The sequence below is a fragment of the Ascaphus truei genome, chromosome 14 (assembly GCF_040206685.1).
Source record: "Ascaphus truei isolate aAscTru1 chromosome 14, aAscTru1.hap1, whole genome shotgun sequence".
In the NCBI taxonomy this organism is placed as follows: domain Eukaryota; kingdom Metazoa; phylum Chordata; class Amphibia; order Anura; family Ascaphidae; genus Ascaphus; species Ascaphus truei.
Genome location: NC_134496.1, coordinates 52,830,450 through 52,847,201, shown reverse-complemented (window position 1 = coordinate 52,847,201; position 16,752 = coordinate 52,830,450).

The window sequence follows — 16,752 nt, the reverse complement described above, 5'->3', positions numbered from 1 at the left end:
CGCTCCTTTCTCTGACGTCCTGCCTTCTCTGCGCTCCTTTCTCTGACGTCCTGCATTCTCTGCGCTCCTTTCTCTGACGTCCTGCCTTCTCTGCGCTCCTTTCTCTCACGTCCTGCCTTCTCTGCGCTCCTTTCTCTGACGTCCTGCCTTCTCTGCGCTCCTTTCTCTCACGTCCTGCCTTCTCTGCGCTCCTTTCTCTCACGTCCTGCCTTCTCTGCGCTCCTTTCTCTCACGTCCTGCCTTCTCTGCGCTCCTTTCTCTGACGTCCGGCCTTCTCTGCGCTCCTTTCTCTGACGTCCGGCCTTCTCTGCGCTCCTTTCTCTCACGTCCTGCCTTCTCTGCGCTCCTTTCTCTCACGTCCTGCCTTCTCTGCGCTCCTTTCTCTGACGTCCGGCCTTCTCTGCGCTCCTTTCTCTCACGTCCTGCCTTCTCTGCGCTCCTTTCTCTGACGTCCGGCCTTCTCTGCGCTCCTTTCTCTGACATCCTGCCTTCTCTGCGCTCCTTTCTCTCACGTCCTGCCTTCTCTGCGCTACTTTCTCTCACGTCCTGCCTTCTCTGCGCTCCTTTCTCTCACGTCCTGCCTTCTCTGCGCTCCTTTCTCTCACGTCCTGCCTTCTCTGCGCTCCTTTCTCTGACGTCCGGCCTTCTCTGCGCTCCTTTCTCTGACGTCCTGCCTTCTCTGCGCTCCTTTCTCTGACGTCCTGCCTTCTCTGCGCTCCTTTCTTTGACGTCCGGCCTTCTCTGCGCTCCTTTCTCTGACGTCCTGCCTTCTCTGCGCTCCTTTCTCTGATGTCCTGCCTTCTCTGCGCTCCTTTCTCTCACGTCCTGCCTTCTCTGCGCTCCTTTCTCTCACGTCCTGCCTTCTCTGCGCTCCTTTCTCTGACGTCCTGCCTTCTCTGCGCTCCTTTCTCTCACGTCCTGCCTTCTCTGCGCTCCTTTCTCTGACGTCCTGCCTTCTCTGCGCTCCTTTCTCTCACGTCCTGCCTTCTCTGCGCTCCTTTCTCTCACGTCCTGCCTTCTCTGCGCTCCTTTCTCTGACGTCCTGCCTTCTCTGCGCTCCTTTCTCTGACGTCCTGCCTTCTCTGCGCTCCTTTCTCTCACGTCCTGCCTTCTCTGCGCTCCTTTCTCTCACGTCCTGCCTTCTCTGCGCTCCTTTCTCTGACGTCCTGCCTTCTCTGCGCTCCTTTCTCACGTCCTGCCTTCTCTGCGCTCCTTTCTTTCACGTCCTGCCCTCTCTGCGCTCCTTTCTCTCACGTCCTGCCTTCTCTGCGCTCCTTTCTCTCACGTCCTGCCTTCTCTGCGCTCCTTTCTCTCACGTCCTGCCTTCTCTGCGCTCCTTTCTCTGACGTCCGGCCTTCTCTGCGCTCCTTTCTCTCACGTCCTGCCTTCTCTGCGCTCCTTTCTCTGACGTCCTGCCTACTCTGCGCTCCTTTCTCTCACGTCCTGCCTTCTCTGCGCTCCTTTCTCTCACGTCCTGCCTTCTCTGCGCTCCTTTCTCTGACGTCCTGCCTTCTCTGCGCTCCTTTCTCTCACGTCCTGCCTTCTCTGCGCTCCTTTCTCTCACGTCCTGCCTTCTCTGCGCTCCTTTCTCTGACGTCCTGCCTTCTCTGCGCTCCTTTCTCTCACGTCCTGCCTTCTCTGCGCTCCTTTCTCTGACGTCCTGCCTTCTCTGCGCTCCTTTCTCTGACGTCCTGCCTTCTCTGCGCTCCTTTCTCTCACGTCCTGCCTTCTCTGCGCTCCTTTCTCTGACGTCCTGCCTTCTCTGCGCTCCTTTCTCTGACGTCCTGCCTTCTCTGCGCTCCTTTCTCTCACGTCCTGCCTTCTCTGCGCTCCTTTCTCTCACGTCCTGCCTTCTCTGCGCTCCTTTCTCTGACGTCCTGCCTTCTCTGCGCTCCTTTCTCTGACGTCCTGCCTTCTCTGCGCTCCTTTCTCTCACGTCCTGCCTTCTCTGCGCTCCTTTCTCTGACGTCCTGCCTTCTCTGCGCTCCTTTCTCTCACGTCCTGCCTTCTCTGCGCTCCTTTCTCTCACGTCCTGCCTTCTCTGCGCTCCTTTCTCTGACGTCCGGCCTTCTCTGCGCTCCTTTCTCTCACGTCCTGCCCTCTCTGCGCTCCTTTCTCTGACGTCCTGCCTTCTCTGCGCTCCTTTCTCTGACGTCCTGCCTTCTCTGCGCTCCTTTCTCTGACGTCCTGCCTTCTCTGCGCTCCTTTCTCTCACGTCCTGCCTTCTCTGCGCTCCTTTCTCTCACGTCCTGCCTTCTCTGCGCTCCTTTCTCTGACGTCCTGCCTTCTCTGCGCTCCTTTCTCTCACGTCCTGCCTTCTCTGCGCTCCTTTCTCTCACGTCCTGCCTTCTCTGCGCTCCTTTCTCTGACGTCCTGCCTTCTCTGCGCTCCTTTCTCTGACGTCCTGCCTTCTCTGCGCTCCTTTCTCTGACGTCCTGCCTTCTCTGCGCTCCTTTCTCTGACGTCCTGCCTTCTCTGCGCTCCTTTCTCACGTCCTGCCTTCTCTGCGCTCCTTTCTCTGACGTCCTGCCTTCTCTGCGCTCCTTTCTCTGACGTCCTGCCTTCTCTGCGCTCCTTTCTCTCACGTCCTGCCTTCTCTGCGCTCCTTTCTCTCACGTCCTGCCTTCTCTGCGCTCCTTTCTCTGACGTCCGGCCTTCTCTGCGCTCCTTTCTCTGACGTCCGGCCTTCTCTGCGCTCCTTTCTCTCACGTCCTGCCTTCTCTGCGCTCCTTTCTCTCACGTCCTGCCTTCTCTGCGCTCCTTTCTCTGACGTCCGGCCTTCTCTGCGCTCCTTTCTCTCACGTCCTGCCTTCTCTGCGCTCCTTTCTCTGACGTCCGGCCTTCTCTGCGCTCCTTTCTCTGACATCCTGCCTTCTCTGCGCTCCTTTCTCTCACGTCCTGCCTTCTCTGCGCTCCTTTCTCTCACGTCCTGCCTTCTCTGCGCTCCTTTCTCTCACGTCCTGCCTTCTCTGCGCTCCTTTCTCTCACGTCCTGCCTTCTCTGCGCTCCTTTCTCTGACGTCCGGCCTTCTCTGCGCTCCTTTCTCTGACGTCCTGCCTTCTCTGCGCTCCTTTCTCTGACGTCCTGCCTTCTCTGCGCTCCTTTCTTTGACGTCCGGCCTTCTCTGCGCTCCTTTCTCTGACGTCCTGCCTTCTCTGCGCTCCTTTCTCTGACGTCCTGCCTTCTCTGCGCTCCTTTCTCTCACGTCCTGCCTTCTCTGCGCTCCTTTCTCTCACGTCCTGCCTTCTCTGCGCTCCTTTCTCTCACGTCCTGCCTTCTCTGCACTCCTTTCTCTCACGTCCTGCCTTCTCTGCGCTCCTTTCTCTCACGTCCTGCCTTCTCTGCGCTCCTTTCTCTCACGTCCTGCCTTCTCTGCGCTCCTTTCTCTGACGTCCTGCCTTCTCTGCGCTCCTTTCTCTCACGTCCTGCCTTCTCTGCGCTCCTTTCTCTGACGTCCTGCCTTCTCTGCGCTCCTTTCTCTGACGTCCTGCCTTCTCTGCGCTCCTTTCTCTCACGTCCTGCCTTCTCTGCGCTCCTTTCTTTCACGTCCTGCCTTCTCTGCGCTCCTTTCTTTCACGTCCTGCCTTCTCTGCGCTCCTTTCTCTCACGTCCTGCCTTCTCTGCGCTCCTTTCTCTGACGTCCTGCCTTCTCTGCGCTCCTTTCTCTGACGTCCTGCCTTCTCTGCGCTCCTTTCTCTCACGTCCTGCCTTCTCTGCGCTCCTTTCTCTGACGTCCTGCCTTCTCTGCGCTCCTTTCTCTGACGTCCTGCCTTCTCTGCGCTCCTTTCTCTCACGTCCTGCCTTCTCTGCGCTCCTTTCTTTCACGTCCTAACTTCTCTGCGCTCCTTTCTCTGACGTCCTGCCTTCTCTGCGCTCCTTTCTCTCACATCCTGCCTTCTCTGCGCTCCTTTCTCTGACGTCCTGCCTTCTCTGCGCTCCTTTCTCTGACGTCCTGCCTTCTCTGCGCTCCTTTCTCTGACGTCCTGCCCTCTCTGCGCTCCTTTCTCTGACGTCCTGCCTTCTCTGCGCTCCTTTCTCTGACGTCCTGCCTTCTCTGCGCTCCTTTCTCTGACGTCCTGCCTTCTCTGCGCTCCTTTCTCTGACGTCCTGCCTTCTCTGCGCTCCTTTCTCTGACGTCCTGCCTTCTCTGCGCTCCTTTCTCTGACGTCCTGCCTTCTCTGCGCTCCTTTCTCTGACGTCCTGCCTTCTCTGCGCTCCTTTCTCTGACGTCCTGCCTTCTCTGCGCTCCTTTCTCTGACGTCCTGCCTTCTCTGCGCTCCTTTCTCTGACGTCCTGCCTTCTCTGCGCTCCTTTCTCTGACGTCCTGCCTTCTCTGCGCTCCTTTCTCTGACGTCCTGCCTTCTCTGCGCTCCTTTCTTTCACGTCCTGCCTTCTCTGCGCTCCTTTCTCTCACGTCCTGCCTTCTTTGCGCTCCTTTCTCTCACGTCCTGCCTTCTCTGCGCTCCTTTCCCTCACGTCCTGCCTTCTCTGCGCTCCTTTCTCTCACGTCCTGCCTTCTCTGCGCTCCTTTCTCTCACGTCCTGCCTTCTCTGCGCTCCTTTCTCTCACGTCCTGCCTTCTCTGCGCTCCTTTCTCTGACGTCCTGCCTTCTCTGCGCTCCTTTCTCTCACGTCCTGCTCTCTGCATATCCAGGTGGCGGAGCCTGTCCACGTGATGGCACCTGTCCACGTGACGTGCCTGTCCATGTATTGTATTGTATGTCTTTATATAGCGCCAAAAGTGTACTCAGCGCTTCACAAAGAATACAGTACAGGGAATTATAATAATACAATTAGTGCAGCAAAATCAGACAATAGGAAAGGAAATCCCTGCCCCGAAGAGCTTACAATCTAAGGTTTGAGGGGAACTTACAGAGACAGCAGGTGAGGGAATAAGTGCTGTAGATGGCAGGGCTTGGTCACAATGGGTGGTAGGAGTGACTAGGTGTGGGACAATAGCCATGAGTGCAGACTATTGGGATGCTTGATTTGTGTGAGAAGTTTTAAGGTTAGTCAGTATTAAATGAAAAGGTTAACACCATTTGCATGGGAGGAGATGGCAGTGAGGCGTGAATGAGAGGAAGTGTGTGGCTTCAGGGAAATCCCCAGCAGCAGGAAGGTGGTGGGTGTGAATAGAGGATTTATGTTGGTGTTTTTAATTGAGAGGTAAAGAAGTTGTTGGGAGAGAGGTGTATAAATAATGGCGCAGTGGGGAGTGGGGAAGTTGGAGAGAACAGAGACATTCACAAAGGAGTGAGGAAACAGTAAGCAGAAAAGGCAATAGGGAGGGCATACTGAGATGCAGGAGGAGAGACTTCCCAGGTACTGGAGGATAGGAAGAGTACAAATAATCACAGCGTTTACAAAGTAAAGTTCTCACAGTTGCAAAGTTGTTGTGTGGAGTCCAGATCTTCCTCAATCTTCACCTCCAATTCCAACTCCAATGTTAACTCTGCCCAACACTTAAATATGGCATTTTAAGATGGGACACACAGCCATATGGCTCGCAGCCAATATAGTTGGTCTTAAATACTCTAAAACACAGTCACTTGAATAACAATTAAGGGAGGGGTCTGCCTAATCAACTCACAGATACATACCAAATGGTTAACGGTGCCGGTCCATGTGGCGGTGCCGGTCCATGTGGCGGCGCCGGTCCATGTGGCGGCGCCGGTCCATGTGGCGGCGCCGGTCCATGTGGCGGCGCCTGTCCATGTGACGGCGCCTGTCCATGTGATGTTGCATTGAGAAAGTTTCACGGTGATGGCGTTTCCTGCCTCTGCTGACATTGCACACGCTTATGCTACATACAGCTGCTCAGTTATATGTTGTCTGAGTCAGGGAAGCATACTGTATGTTTCAGACATAAATAAAGGTATTTTTCTTTTGTATCCCTGCCATAAAAACACACGTGTGATATGCTGGGTACAAAGCACCGTGTGTATATGAATGCACACCAGTATATGCACGCCATACATATATATATATAATATATCTTTAATAAGATATACATTAAATATATAATTATATATATATATATTATATATATATTAAATATATAATAATATATAATATTAATATCTAATAATAATATCTAATTATAATAATATAATTAAATATATAATAATAATAAATTATCTTTACCAATGCATGCTATGTCTTGTATATAATGTATAACCCTGTTCACTTAATGTAACTATGTATTTGTAACCATATATTGTTTGTTATCATAACTCTGTGCCCAGGACATGCGTGAAAACGAGAGGAAACTCTCAGTGTATTACTGCCTGGTTAAACCTTTTATAAATAAATAAATAATTAAATACAGACCCCAATGTGACAGAGTGCAGTTCTGAATATTGACCAGAAGGGGGTGCACTCTCATGGCATAGAGCGTGGTATATTCAGACCGGGATTGGATGCAGCTTTGGGTCCTGCTGGTCTGACCCGCTCTTATTTCATGAGGTTACACAGTAGATGAGGTTGAATAAAGACATTGAGTTTATCCTCCTGTATGACAGATACGTATCTTATGTTTGTATTTACAGTTGCCTTTACATTTTCTACTAGCAGAGTTGATATGTGAATGTGAACGAGGCACTATCGCCCCTGTGTGTACGGTACGTTAAGGGTTAAAAGCCGGATTCATCGGACAGCTTTGTAGGTGGGGGGGGGGGGGGGGCAGGGGTATTTACCCTTTCACTGCCGGCGTGTTTCCATTCTCTCTTTGCTTTCGTGCCATTGCTCTAGTCTCTCTGTCTCTAACATTATATTGTGTGGTTTACAGAGCCCTGTTTATTTACATTTATATCCTACGATGTTTATTTACATTTATATCCTACGATGTTTATTTACATTTATATCCTACGATGTTTATTTACATTTATATCCTACGATGTTTATTTACATTTATATCCTACGATGTTTATTTACATTTATATCCTACGCTGTTTGTTCAGATTCTTATTTTAACGTACTTTCACTTCTAGATAGAAGTTTAAATAGAAGAAAATTAGAACAAAAATCCGCAGAATTGGTGCTAATAACGGGCCGTTATCAGGATTTTTCATGGCTGTTCTTTTCCCAGAGGTTAACGCACATTCATAAAGCGAATTATATGAAAAACCACGGCGTTAGTTACCACATTCGCGTCGGCTTAACACCGTGTTAAGTTAGCGCTACCTTCCGCTTCAAATAACATGGTGAGCGTTACGCGGGTCTGACATAACGCTGGCGTTACTCCAGGTGTGGGCAACTCCAGTCCTCAAGCGCCTCCAACAGGTCAGGTTTTCAAGATATCCATGCTTCAGCACAGGTGGCTCAATCAGTGGGTCAGTATTCAACTGAACCACCTGTGCTGAAGCAGGGATATCCTTAAAACCTGACCTGTTGGAGGCCCTTGAGGACTGACGTTGCCCGCCATTACTCCCATCCAGACCCTGAAATCTGGGTATTGGAGGGAATTTGAATGATTGAAATTGGGAGATCTCCCTGCGGGGTCCTTTTTGGGTACAGGTCTCTCCCGTGATGTGGAGTGTTTGGGGAGGTACAAAAGTCACTTCGACTTTACAAAATTAGGACTCTTAGGGTAGGTCCCCGGTGCCTGTTGCAGCTTGCGCTATGGCAGGCGCGTCAGGAACAAGAACCGCCCCTCAATGGGTCTGTGCCCGCTAGCTGCCTTCGTGCGCAATTTGCAGCCGCGTTGCACAACGAGATTTTCAGGACAAGAAAATTCTGTTTACAACTAGCGACAGCGTCACGTGGCTCCGTGGCAACCAATGATAGGGCAGAGTTTCTCAAACCAATCATAGTGAAGGAAATAGCAGCCAATCAGAGCGCAGAAGAGGGTGTTACGTCCTGGCCACGCCCACTCGCCGCACGTCCCTTCGCAGAGATTCATTGAGTGGCGAGACCGCAGATCGCGGCTTTCACACGTGCACGCGCCGCCACCACGCGCGCCACAGTGAGTACTGGGGCCGCAGCCTTCGTACGTCTCCTATTCTTAGCAGCAGCAGCCGTTCTAGTTAACGCATTGCCCTTTCCGTCAGAAAGCCGCCCGTAACGCTGCGTTAGTAAGCACCGAGGATGCACGTTAAGTCACTAACTGACCTGTGTGGATCTGGGCCTAAGCCTTTGTCAGAGTACCGACCCCTGTGACCTTGGGCAAGCCACCCCTAGAATTAAATGGTGAGCCCTCTACGCCAGGCACTCGCGTGCTCTTGTATTTTATACGGCGTTGCTTTCACTTGTAGTGTTATGCCAGAATCCCGTATAATCAGTGTTTGGTATTTACCTCCCACGTGTTCCTGCAACCTGCGTCCATGTGGTCAGGAATAATGCTGAAACTGCACTGACGCGCGCAAAGTCAGCATTCCTGCAACAATCCCGTGTACATTGACCCCACTCCTAATAATCTTGGTTGGGGATGAATGCCATGAAGTGGAAGATCATCATGCGACAGTGTTGCCACCTTACACTGCAGGCTGACCCGGAGATAACGTTTTTACATTTAGCACTTACCTTTGGCGGTGGCGTCGTCGTTGTCCTCCCGACATCTCCCCCTGCAACTCCTGTCAATATGGTTACGTGACGTCACGCGGCATCAGGTTGCCATGACAACAGGGTGGCTTATGGGTCCAAGGCAACTCTGCAAGACATCAAGTAGCGTCCTGTTATCATGGTAATGGGTGTCACGTGACGCTGTGATGTCACGTAGCGTTCCATATTGACAGGAGTTGCAGAAGGAGATGCCGGGAGAAGCCGCCGACGAACTTCGCCACCCGGAGGTCTATAAGGTAAACCCGTAGCCCGGAGATATATGGCCAGAACCCATAGTCTCTGGGTCAAATCCGGAGTGATGTCAACCTTGTCATGGGATAAGATTCTGTGACCACTTACTGTAATGTAACCTGCCCCAGACTCAAGCATACTCTCTGGCCACGTGGTCTGAAGGCCTCGTTTTGTAGTCATGGGACTTCCATACCTCCCCAAACACTCCCTTAAACAACATGGGGAGAGACACCCGTGAACAAACCTGAGCTCACCTGGGACCAGGGGCGGATTACCCTATCGGGTGACCGGGGTTACCCTGGTGGGTCAGTGCTGTGACTCCCCAGCTCCCCAGGCAGCAGTCCTGTGGCCATGGTGTGCAGTACTCTCCCTCCAGCCGGTGCCGGGATTCAAACCGTCGCCCAACCGGAGGAGGGAGGAGCTACGGCCTCTCCACTGGACCGCTCCTCATCCCAAGGTAAGATTGTTGCGAGGGGGAGTGTCTGTGTGTCTGTCTGTGTTTGTGTGTCTGTTCTCCTGGCTGCGTCACATTGTCATGGTGACCTGATGTCAAATGAGGCCGTGACGTCACATGGCGACGTGATGCCATGACAACGTGACATCACGTGACACTGCAGGAGTAGGGCCGCTATTGAAGGTATCGCCCAGGCCGGTATGTATTTGCAATCCGCCCCTGCCTGGGACATCTGCTCTCCCTCTCCTCCCCACTTTCCCGCTACCCCCTCCTCTCCTGACCACATGCAAACCCCAGGCTTGTCCGCACACATCTGTGCACTGATCTCTATAAACACCACGGAAAAAATAACCTAATTATAGGATGTACGTCAGGGGGACTGACCCAGTCTGCACCTGGGAGACAAACCCAGCAGCTCCTCCGTCTGATCGCAGAGCGCGGCCTGGAAATTACTAAGTGCTGTTTTGGGGAACAAGGAACCGATAATTATCTACACCGAGAAAACCAAGATCCTGGCGCTGGGTTGTGTTTCCCTGTAGTTTCCTTATTCTTTGTGCGACAGAAGAATGCAAGGACAATAAATATCTCTCCCCACAGCTTACAAACAAATCCCCAACCACTTCAGCTGCTGGTTCATTACTATTCCTACAGTGGCAAGTTATTAGTACAGACGTGGGGGTTCTGTGTGTTTATTTCCTTATTCTATATATTCTGAAGCAGGAGTTTGGGACGTTTTCAGACAAAAACCCCATCCAGTCTTTGGACTATACAGAGTTACCGCCTTAAGCAGCAATTGTTGATTGTCTGGGTTAAAACATGGTTGCTGCACCCTGTTAGATGGGAGGTAAGATAAAAAAATAGAGTGTTTTCTCGAAATTAAAAAGTCATACAGATCAATCATAAAACAATCATAAGGCGGATCCTTAATATACAAGGTTGTGTAATTGGCTTTTGTTAAAACAGCCTTAAAAACGCTCCTTTCGCCCACAGTTTACTGGGAGTTTAGTTCCAGTATGTTTGTGTTTTCCTGTATGTTTCATGCTTTTGTGTGATTATGGAACACAGATACACAAATACACAATCCAGCGCTGCTTCCAAATTCACTTGCAATTTATTAGCGAGATTTCTACATTTTGAACTTAAGTTTAATAACAAAGAAGCCCTTTACTTGTCTCTATTGATGAAGAAATTATTTAAGCCGCTAACCCCGTCCAGGTAAACGCCAGTTTAAAACAAAACAACTTTTTCATATAGCGCTTTTCTCCCAATGGGACTCAAAGCGCGTCACAATTACAGTATAGCGTGCGGTACACAACACATAGGGTGGCTACAGACACAGTCCCTGCCCAGGTGAGCTTACAATCTATAATTTTGGTGCCAGAAGCACAAGGAAATAAAGTGACTTGCCCAAGGTCACAAGGAACTGACACCGGGAATTGAACCAGGTTCTCCGATTAACAGCGAGTGTCATTATTTACAGAGTGTCTTTACTCACTGAGCCACTGCTTCACCTACCTTAGTAGGTAGTGGTACCTACACTAAATAAATACATATGTAACAGTGTTTCCCCCACCCGGTGGGAGATTCGGCCATTACTACGGTGTATGGTGCATATACCTGCTGGTAACAGGAGGGCTGAGTCGTCCGCCGCTGGTAGCGGGGACACAGGACTAGACTTCTGGGGTTCATACCCTACATACCTCTTTAGCTGTGCAGCGCCTCCATCTGCCGTAGACTCCAGGGAACTGAAGGTGATCTCCCACGGTAGAACTATCACCTCTCCCCCAGTAAGGTCACGCACCAGGCCGGAGGTATAACAGGAACGGGTTATTATCTCTTCTGTACAGCACAGTAACAAGCAGGCTTCGGCCCGATGCAGTAACTCTCAGCTACCACTGAAGGATGGTCCCTGGACTGTCACTACCGGCCAAGGGCACCCGCAGCAGTCCCAGCTCTTCCCTGCCCCTCTAGCAGAGGCAGAGGTATGGTACTCACTCACTCTCCCCAGGAGGGAAGAGGACCCGAGTAGGACCAATAATTAGGCTCTTGGCTGTGTGACCTGCCCCTCTCAAGTGGGTAGAGGCACTACTGAATTTGGGGCGGCACTGCCCTTAAGTACAGCCAGGAGGAGGGCACCAGGTCTGTCTCATGATTGGTCATGCCCAGGCCCGATGTCACCGCCTCCCGCTGTCACTCAAGAGCAGCACCAAGGAGGGGGGAAACCCCATATCAACTACTGGCAACCTGATTGTACCAGGGCTTACTGCCAGTACAAGGGCAGAATAGTAGCCATCAGGTGACCTGGCCACACATATTATGTATGATTATAGTCAGTGTTCGACAAACCTATACATCTGCACGCCCCGGGCGAGTGGATTTAACATCATGGCGAGCTCCTATTGGCCCAAGCAGCACACGTGTGGTACTAGGTGGCGAGTAGATTTTTTTTGTTCGGCGAGTAGATTTTTTGGTGATTTGTCGACCACTGATTATAGTGATGCCCGATGGGTGGATCAGTGGTAATGTCGCTGCCTTTACTTGCCTGTGACTCACGTTGGGATATACAGTACCTTCTCAAACCTGGTACAACCCAAAGGTCGAGAAATTGTACGTTGATGATATATATGAAGGCCCTTCTTGGTTGGCTAAAAACTGGTTAAGGCGTTAGTGTCTAGAAGGGGTTAACAGTGTGGGCTCACCAAGGTTCTGCCTCTTCCATTCTACCTCATAACCAGTGATGTCATCATGGTGTGTACGTGTGTATAACTAGCCACGCCTGTATCTCAGAGTTCAGTTCTTCTGAGGTTCTCACGTAAGCAGCGGTGGGTTTCGAAATCCGCCGCCCCTTGGCACTTACATACGCAGGCCGCCTCCTTTCTGCCGCCCTCCTCCTCCTTCCGATTCGCAGCGTCAAATGACCAAAGTGACGGCACACGGTGTCTCGTTGCCATGGTAACTCCACGTCATAATGACTTTTGACGCCGCGACATCACGTCGCCATGGCAACGACATGACAGCAAGAAGGCGCCCGGCGTGTGTAAGTGACTGACTATCAGGCTCGAGAGCGCAGCACATGTATTTGGGGGGCGGACATTTTTGCTTCCCCAAATTTTGCCGCCATGGGCCCGGGCCTAATGGGAAATCTGCCACTGCACGTAAGTCCCGTGAATAGGGTCGTGGTTCTAGTGCAGCTAGCGATGTCACGTCACCTTTATTTATAAAATGTGTCACCAGGAAGTAATACAGTGAGAGTTACCTCTCGTTTTCATGTATGTCCTGGGCACAGAGTTAAGATGACAAATACATGGTTACAAATACTGTTACATAAGTGAGCAGGTTATACATTATATACAAGACATTGCACGCACAGTTAGAGATAATATATATTATAGGCGTATGTAACAGTTACAGACCAGATTAAAATGTGAGACAGCCTTAGTTTTGAAAGAACTTCGACTGGTGGTGGCTGTGAGAGTCTCCGGTAGGTTATTCCAGTTTTGGGGTGCACGGTAAGGAACCTTGGGACCATGAACAGTCTTTTGGAGTCAGATCTCAGAGGATAGGTGCTGCATGTGGTAGGGGTGAGGAGCTTGTTCAGATAGGCGGGTAGCTTGCCCAGAAAGTATTTGAAGGCAAGACAGGAAAGGTGAACTTTGCGCCTAGACTCGAGTGATGTCCAATCTAGTTCTTTGAGCATTTCGCAGTGATGTGTGTTGTAGTTGCATTGGAGAACAAAACGGCATATTGAATTGTAGAGGGTGTCAAGTTTGCTAAGGTGGGTTTGGGGTGCCAAGCCATATACTATGTCCATATAGTCGATAATTGGCATTAGAATCTGCTGTGTGATACGCTTTCTGACCAGCAGACTTAGGGAGGATTTGTTCCTGTAAAGTACACCTAGTTTGGCATAGGTTTTGGATGTCAGGGTATCTATGTGCATCCCGGTTGTTAAATGGGAGTCAAACCATATGCCCAAGTATTTAAAACTAGTAACAGGAGTTAGGGTGGTGTTAGCATTGGTTTTGATCTGGAGCTCAGTCATTGGAAGCTTTAAAAATGTAGCCTTGATCCCAAATACCATTGTTACAGTCTTGTCAGTGTTTAAAAACAGTTTGTTTTGGGAAATCCAATTTTCAAGTCTCAAAAAGTCAGATTGAAGTTTGTGTCCAAGGTCAGAGAGGCTAGGGCTGTGTGCATATAAGATTGTGTCATCCGCATACATGTGTATTGAAGCCCCCTTACAAGCTGTAGGAAGATCATTGATGAACACTGAGAAGAGTAGGGGTCCCAGAACAGAGCCTTGCGGGACACCACAGGTGATATCCAAGGGGTTGGCGTTAGAGCCTGAGATGGACACATGTTGGGATCTACCTGATAGGTAGGAATGAAACCAGTTTAAAGCATGCTTCCCTATTCCAGAGCTCTGGAGTTTGTTAAGCAAAATAACATGATCAACAGTATCAAAAGCTTTTGCAAAATCTAGGAATATTGCACCAGTGAGTTGTCCCCGTTCCATTCCACACTGGATTTCATTGCAAACGTTTAGCAGGGTAGTTACTTTGGAGTGTTTGGGGTGAAAGCCAGATTATAACTAAAGCCTGTCACGGGGACCAGACATTTACACCTTTTTACCGGGATCATTGATTGAGCAAAACAAGATAATGAAATAAATTGGGAATTTATTCACAAGAAACGGCATACACACAGTGGAACACAAAATACATTAGAAGGGCACGTTTACTTGGGACCAGGGCAAGAAAACTAGACTTTCCTAACTAAAATAGACGTAAAACAAGAATCTTTAGTTGACCGGGACTTGGCCTGAAATGTCCTGGAACTGAAATCGGCGTGAAGTTCCTGACGCCACCGCTGTCTTTCCTCCGGAGGTGCTGAAATAAGTTCACCGGGAGTTAGCTCCAATCGTCCTGGAATAGAGGAATAAAGGCTCAGGATGCTCATGTCTATAGGAGAAGTGTTCAGCATAGTTCACATAGGGTTGTCCATACTGTGACTGGAACATACAGTATGTCGGACCGGCCAAACTGATAGGTCCTTAGAGTATTACTGTCTTCGTGCAGGATGCTTCTCTCCCATCCTCTGCTATGGGTAAATAAGGCCTGTACCTCCTCTGGATAGGACCGGGACCTACTAGAGCAGCGGGTCACTAAAAGGTCAGGTTTTAAGGATGTCCCTGCTTCAGCACAGGTGGCTCAATCAGCAGCCCACTTGTTGACTGAGCCACCAATTGAGCCAACTGCGCTGAAGCTGGGATACCCTTAAAACCTGACCTGTTGGTGGCTCTCGAGGACTGGAGTTGGCCGCTCCGGTACTACAGAGTGATTCCCTAAAGCTATTATTTTGCCACGTATATATTTGTATATATACCACCACCTATGTTTCTATATATGTGACGTGTTTCTGGATTGTGTTCAATAAACACGCTTTTGTTTTATAGAAGTTTTTTCTTTTCTATACGTTCATCCACGCCCAGCCCCGCACCCTATATATTGCGCATAAGTATATATTCTGGAACTACTAGGTGTGACACGCCTGGGAGCCATGCTGTATATAATATATATGATATATAATTGACAGATGATCTGTGCGTTGGCGTGAGCTAGGAATGAAGGATAACGACCTGCGGATTTATAGCACGTACAAAGATCGCACAAAGCGGATACCTATATGAATGACTAATCCCAGCCGCCCAGGAGGGAGATTAACAAAGAAAGTCAAAACCAAACCGGTATAACGGCAAAGGGCGACTTTCACATGGATCAGAGGGGGGTTGTGGTCTGTTACCAAGAGCTTGTGACGGGCCACTTAACACCTTCATTGCCAAGGAGGGCAGTTGGTGTATGTGACCAAGTATAGATACTCAGTACTACTGCAATCTCATGATAGCGTATACATACAGTATTAACCCTTTAATGATGCAGGACTCTGCAATGCATAAATAATGCCTTGCGTCCCTGGTTCTACAGCGCTGAATAAAACACCAAGGAAAATCTGAAGTTATTCATAAAAAGAAACCTGTGCATCAGCCAACCCTAATAACCGTTTCCTGCGTGTTTCCCCTTACGCGGCGCTTTCAGCCGCACACGTGTGTACACACGTGTGTGAATCTGCCCTTTACACTGTAGGCCTCTGTGTTTCATCCTGCGTCTAAACATTGATGTTTCCGAGGCTTAAAAATAGAGCGATTTCCAGACCAAAATCTATGATTCGGTGGTTCAGTCTAATTTAACCCTGTCCTCACTGGTAGCTCATGTAGTGCAGAGGGCTCATCTCCAGTCCTCAAAATCCCCCAAAAGGTCAGATTATATGGATATGTCAGCATCGGCACAGGGGGTTCAATTAGTGGCTCAGACGAAGACTGCATCACCTGTGCTGAATAGGGTCGCCGGGCGGCTTCTCCCCCAAAAAATGGACACAATGACGCACAAACCTCACCTCTCTCCACTCCATGCTGTTTCCTCCTCTGCTTGGCCCCACACCCAGGCTCCTGCCACCTCCTCCTGATTGGCTGCTGCTGCTGGGTAATGCAGCCAATTAGGTTGGCGGAAGATGCCCCGCCCCCTAGCAACAGACCTGATCGGGGAAATCCCGCGGCCCCCCCAAGCCGGTCAGGCCACTATGTACAGGGAGGTAATATCGGACACATGCATGTCCAGTATTAACAGTCATTTTTTTACTGGACAGAGTGTCCAAATACAGGACACCTGGCAACGGATATCCTGAAAACCTGACCTGTTGGGAGAACTTCAGGCTGGAGTTGAGCATCCCGTATGTCGTGCATTTCAAAGCAAACTGCCAGAACGCAAGGGGTTAAAGCAGCAATATTCCCATCAGCACGAAGCCTAAGGAGTTAAACTCCTAGAAATGCTGGTACTGTATGTTTGCCCCGAGCATAACCAGGTCATTCAAAAATAATGTTTTTTATAGTGTTAAAAAAAAGCACGATTTTTACCCTCTCCCGCTGCTGAGGTTACCAAGGTAACCGTCACACTGCAGCGGGCTTCATTTTAACCTCACCGGGAACTTCATATTTTAAATGTATATATCTCCCAAACAGATTTAAAAGCAATAAAATCAGCGTAGGAAAGGGTGAGGCGAGATCTTTTACATGCAGAAATAATGGTGATCAGCGCGGGCTGCTTCTTTAAAGCTAGGAAAAAGTTTGTCATTTGATGAAACAATGTGACAAGTGGTTTGGGGACGTTACATGGCCGAGTGCTTTCCCAGCTTTGCTAAGAGTTCTCAGGCTTTCTGTGTGTTGCATTCTTGCAGATTTCTGTTGCCGTTTTGTACATTCCAACCTAAATCCTGATCTCCTGTCACTCAGCGTCTTACTGAGGCGGCTGCTGTTCTCATTAACTCTTCATAACTTGTAATTGTTACTGAGGTTTGTGGGGGGCGATGGGGAGCACCAGGGAGATGCCAATGAAGCCCAATGTCTTCCATCATGAGATTTCAACCCACTTCTTGTTTGCAAAAGCATCCTGATTC